General features: G+C 44.8%; 1 protein-coding gene across 1 annotated transcript in view; it reads left to right on the top strand.

Annotated features, from left to right (window-relative positions):
- Positions 1–228: 228 nt before the first annotated feature.
- Positions 229–6,000, top strand: part of ATP10B (ATPase phospholipid transporting 10B (putative)) — a 319,815-nt gene continuing 314,043 nt past the window's right edge. Inside the window, exon 1 of the mRNA XM_083181404.1 lies at positions 229–433. The gene's annotated coding sequence lies outside the window, so the exon portion shown is untranslated. The remainder of the gene's footprint in view (positions 434–6,000) is intronic.

The following is a 6,000-nucleotide window of genomic DNA, read 5'->3' as shown; positions in this document are numbered from 1 at the left end:
AGTCCCTGAAGATTCTCAGTACACACAATGTATAACATTATGCACACTGTGAGGAATTCTTTAGGTCAAATAACACACACTGCCCACACTGGCTACACACACAAAGGCTGCTCCATTCACAGAGCTTAGCTAGAAGACAGGCAGCTAGGTGTGGCCTCAGTGTTATTATCTCAGCCCCCTTGTTAAGTAAATAAGTTTGTTTCACTCCTCAATGTTGTACTTTACAAGTGTGTGCTTCAGATCTTCACCATTACCAGTGTGCTAGCTGGCTGTATGGAGAAATCTGTGCTGACTCGCACAGGGATTGTGGTTTATAATTGGTTTTATGGTTCAGAGTGAATGTCTTCTGCGTAAACCGCACCTTGGATAACAATAACACATGAAAAAGGAAGTTACAAGTTGTCTTGCATGGGCATTTTAAGTGTTTAACAAAGTAAGTCAACAAAGTATTTCCTGTACAACTATTCTGTGCTTTGTGACCGTTGTTTGTTTTGGATTTTTTCAAATTTTTTATGTTTTACTGTTTTTAAATAGTTTTTTGTTTTTGTATTTTTTTTTTGCTACTTGTGAAAAGTGCATTAGAAACATCATTTAGTAATGTGCAGGTGACTTAATTCCCTCTGACTACAGGTTGAGACGTTTGATATAAACTGAAAATGGCAACCCATTCATTTTGATCTAGGTCGAGTCGCCTTAGTATCTTGTGATTGGTAAATCTTGGAGCGATATCTTTTCAGCTGCAACGTCAAAGCTATGTTTTCATATTTGCCACTGCAAAAGTGAATGGTTTTCAAACTGCTAAATAAAACCTCTGCAGCAATCCTGTGATGTGTGTGTGTGTGTGTGCGCGCGCGTGCGCACTATTGTGGTTTGTTTGTGTATGTAGTAAAGCAGAATGTAATAAGATCTTAATGACCTATTTTTTTTTGTACATGTTTTGTTAAAGTAGCATTTTATATGAGCTGTGACGGTGCGCACAGACTGGGCGATTTTAGCCTATATCGCCTATATCATTAACGATAATGATCAGTGATATCACTGGGGGCCCCCGCTGGGCATGCAGTCATTGAGGATAAGTCAAATTGAGCTGCATGCCCAGGGGGTGTTGTAAATGACCCGCTGGAGGTCACATCTTCGTAGCATACACACTGGGTGACATTTTAAACAAAATCGCTCAGAAGGGCCAAAGTGAGTGACCTTGTTTAAAAAAATTGCACGTGTGTACGCACCTTTTTAAAAGTCCATCCCTCTTTAGATTGTAAGCTCTCATGAGCAGGGCCCTCGTTCCTCATGGGCTTTTCCTTCTTAACCCTTTGAGTGCCAAGTGAATCTGGCAAAATACAGTAGGTGTAAAAATGGTACTTCCTTTGCGGCAACCGCTTACGCCAGTTAAGTTAGCCGCTACGAAAATCTTGATTGTCCCCTGGGTTAGCGCTGCTTCGCTTGCCACAACTTTAATAAAGGTAATAGACGATGGTGTGGACTCCAAAAATAACCCTCGCCTTATGCTACGTAAGTTCCGTAGCGTAAGCGGTGGCCGCAAGGATGAGGAAGTACCGTATAAATTTCCAAGCAAACATTTGTATTCATCATAATGAAGTGTAATGTTTACCCTTTACATTATTTTCGGTACTTGTTTCCTATCTGGGCGCCCACGATCAAAATCGCGGTCATCGGGGGTAAAAATCGCGGTCATCGCGGTCATCGCGGGTAAAATTGGATGGTCGCGATGACCGCGATGACCGCGATCACCGCGATTTTCCCATAGGGAACAATGTTAAAAAGGCTGATTGACCGCGATTTCACTGTTAAATGGCTCAATTGACCCGATTTGGCCATATTAACCCTGAATTAGGCCCAATTAACCCTTAAATGTCCCCCCCAATTTTTGACGCCACCCCACGATCCACGCCAACCCGAAGCGTGGCGAGCGCAGCGGTACGCGTCCTCCGACCTTTTCATGCCCTACTATCCACTAGGGCGTGGTGTGAGAATATAATAGTGTGGCGAGCGCAGCGAGCCACCGAGCCCGAAGCATGGCGAGCGGACGCGGATACCTTCACTGTGAAGGCCGCGAGGGGACGCGCATAATTGTGAAGGTATCCGCGTCCCCTCGCGGGGCTCGCTGCGCTCGCCACGCTTCGGGCTCGGTGGCTCGCTGCGCTCGCCACACTATTATATTCTCACACCACGCCCTAGTGGATAGTAGGGCATGAAAAGGTCGGAGGACGCGTACCGCCGCCGCTCGCCACGCTTCGGGTTGGCGTCGATCGTGGGGTGGCGTCAAAAATTTGGGGGGACATTTAAGGGTTAATGGGCTCTGTGGCCCATTTAACATTGATTCCTATGACCAAATCGGGTGGATTGAGGCATTTAACAGTAAAATCGGGTCCATCGCGGCTTTTAACATTAATTCCTATGGGAAATCGTGAGCATCGCGTCGCGGGCATCGCGGGTACATTTATGGCCGGCCGCGACGCGACCGACACGATTTCCAAGTTTAACATTGGTTTCAATGGGGAATCGCGGGCATCGCGTCGGTCGCGTCGCGGCCATACATAAATGTACCCGCGATGCCCGCGACGGGCGCCCAGATAGGAAACAAGTACCTTATTTTCTAAATGGTTTTTATTAATAAAAGAAAGCAACATGCATTATATGATATAAAAATATCGTATACAGATGGAGCCGCTGCCCTTGCCAGCAGTCGGCCACTGCTGGAGGGTGCGCGCAAGAGACGCTTGCGCGCCCGTGGCAAGGGAGCCTGCTGGGGGTCCACGCCACCGTCGCCGCCCTGACCCCCCCCCCCCCCGAACTGGGCAGCATCTCCCTGAAGCGGAGACGGGCAAAGAGACGCAGCCCAGCTGCCATGATACTGGGACGTGCCTGCGCGTCCCAGTCCCTATCGCCGGCGCTCGCCAGTGAAAGGAATCTGGCGGGCGCCGGGCAAAGATGTAGCATGCTACATCTGTAGGAATCATACAAAACATGCCATAGTGGACGGTAGGGCACGAAATACCACGGCACATGTCAGCTGAAAAACTCATGTTGACCTTTGACTGTCGACATAATGCTTGTCAACCTTTTAACCCGTTGACATTAGCCATCTCGACCCAATGCATGCTGATTGAATGACCGTATCCCCTCCAAGGCTTAGTATATCCTAGTAGAACCATATGGAAATGATTACATGCTTTTATTTTTTTCGATGGTCAGGGTCTTAAAGATAATGTGTGTATAGCTGTAATACATACAGTACTCCGTTTATGCATTGATGGAGCCCATTGAAAATCAGTGTTCCGCATAATATAAATAATAAAATGACCTAATTCATGCTGGTTTTGTTTTGCTATAAATAACCATAGTGCCAGTTGTCCCAACTTTCCATGTGAGAGTTTTCTTTACAGAAATATGTTCTTGGAAAAATTCCTTCCTCTTCTTCTTTTATTCAGTACCCACAGGCTGATTTATTTACATTATTTTAGTTTACCTTAAAGGTGTAAAAGGGCTTTGGAGTGTTTTTTTTTGTGTTTTTTTTTTAAATAAACTTCTACCAACCCTTTAAATCGCATTTTAAGTGCTAATAACAGTAAATGTGATCTGGCCATATTAATTTAAAAAAAAATAGTGAAAAAACACAGCAGTGAGCCCTGTAATAATAATGCCATCCTGAGATAGCTTGGTTACAGGGCTCACTGAAATCTGCTTGATCCTGTACAGCTTTCCTGCCCCCTGACCTAGAAAACCATGCGAAAGCAGCACATGCTCGATTAGGCTGTAGAGGGCATTCTGCATGTGATTATTGATATTAATATGCAATGTAATCCGTTATCACAATGCGGATTGGGGTGAGGGTGTCGCATTACTTCCTGATTCTCACATGAAGATTGTGATTGCTCTGCCCTTTTAAAATGCATAATAAAAGCTTATTTTTATTCATACTAGATGCTAGAAAAGGAGAATTGAGGAATGAAATATAAGGGGCTCTTCTCTGCATAATGGGTATAAGGGGCTCTATTGGGTCATAGCGTGTATAAAGGGCTCTACTGTGGTGTAACATGTATAATGGATATTGTTGTGTGGCATAATTTATTTAAAGGGTACTGGGTTGAGCTGTCCCACAAGGGCAAAGGGGTAACATGGTGGGACCAACTGCTTGATGGCAAAGCTATTTCTGTATGGATCTGGTCCCAGCACTTATATATTTTTTTAACTATCTATATTTATTAAAAGGCCCATACATTCACTATCTTCTAGCTAGCCAAGCCTCTTTTTGACAGGCTACACCCTCTCTGGAGACTGGCCACACCCCTTAGCATCCGTCCCAACCACATCATTCCCTTGGTAGACCCTTCATACCCCAGTCCGAAAGGATACTACTGTGTCGTGTAAAATGAATAAAGCACACTACTGTGTGGTGTAATATGAATAACTGACCCTACATGCTGTGTAATGTGGTGGTATTCTGTGACCGCCCCATGAAATCACACCCCCTATGTTTTTGGCGTGCACCTTCGGCACACACTGTCCCTCTTTTGCACACACTGTAGGAAGCACCCATTCTCTTTTTGGCAAAGGGCAGCAAAATGTCTGGTTACGATTTTACACACCTGGTTGTCACACTTCCGGGGATAATAGCAAACTGCAGCGACCGGCTCACAGTCACTAAGAAATAGGCGGCAGTGCGGACAGTCTGCAGTGAGGCCATATGCCACAGGATGTTAGCAAGGGGGTGCGGAACTTCCAGCAAGGCTATGCCCCTTTCCATGAGGCATTGCCCCATTTTAGTTGTGCATGGGGGGGGGGGGGGCCTTGGAGAGGTAGGATCCTCTCCAAGGACTTAAGATCTCTCTCCACCCCATCTCTAGGGGTGGATCAATTAAATAAAAATAAAGAGAGAAAGATGTATATATTGTATTTAGAAACAAAGGCAATCACGGGTGACTTTAAAATAAAACTTATCTTATGGAAAGTACATTTTGGCCCAGAACAGGCTCAGGAACCCAGTTCCTGATGATGTCGTATTTAATTAGAGATTCAGGAACTGAGTTCCTGCTGGTTCCTGCTGAAAAATAGCACTGGATAATACCATAATTAGAAGGAATTACCTTTCTAGAACTTGATGCACAAGGGGATTGTGGCAAATGTCCAAAAATGTCAGTTTAGTCCTTAAGTGACCAGAAACGTAATGTATGCATGTGTTACTATTGCAAAAATCCGGAGAAACAGGTTTGACACAGATGACGTGATCTGATACTGCTGTATTATATTGTGCGATGTGTTTTAACAACATGCAAACAAGGACTTGGCCGGATTGTATCGATGTGGGGAGAATACAAAATACAGATTTAGGGGGTCATTCTGGTTGCCGCCCCCCTGGATTTTTAACCTAAACATCCATTCACAGGCTGTGGGGGGAACACCCACATCATTCGATGGTCACCGACCATTGAATGATGTGGATCTGTGTGGAAATTCGGAAGGAAGTGGGCAGGCAGCTGACAGCCGGTGATGTCAGCTGCCTGCCCACATCACCGGGCGATTTCCATGGGAACGGCCAGTGTTTTCATGGGACCGCCCATAAAACACTGGCCGGTCTCAAGGGCATGACTATCCACCGCCGCCCCATATCTTTTTTTTTTTTTTTTTTCTTCTTTATTGGTTTTTATAACATATACCAATAGACAAAAGACAACATATACAGTTACAATTAACAATGACAAAAACTTAGACACATTAAAAGCATCCAGATATAATTCTCCTTGATCATTCTTCAGTTTCTCGTGTAGCACAGTTAACATGCACCTTGCCCTTTTTTTAACTTCTATAGGATATTCATCTATTTCCCCCCCCCCCCCCCCCCCTCAATCATCTGTGTTAGACAGAATAACTTTACCCATCGTCCAGTGGCCTAATTGCCTTTACCTACTTTGACTTACTTTATTTAGTGATATACATATACACATTTTACCATCTAGTGAGTCCTGTGTGGTCTGTCTA

This window comes from Crinia signifera, chromosome 4, assembly GCF_055691185.1.
Source record: "Crinia signifera chromosome 4, ASM5569118v1, whole genome shotgun sequence".
NCBI classification, from domain to species: Eukaryota; Metazoa; Chordata; class Amphibia; order Anura; family Myobatrachidae; genus Crinia; species Crinia signifera.
Note: the sequence above shows the minus strand (reverse complement) of the source record. Positions and strands in the feature narration are given on the sequence as shown.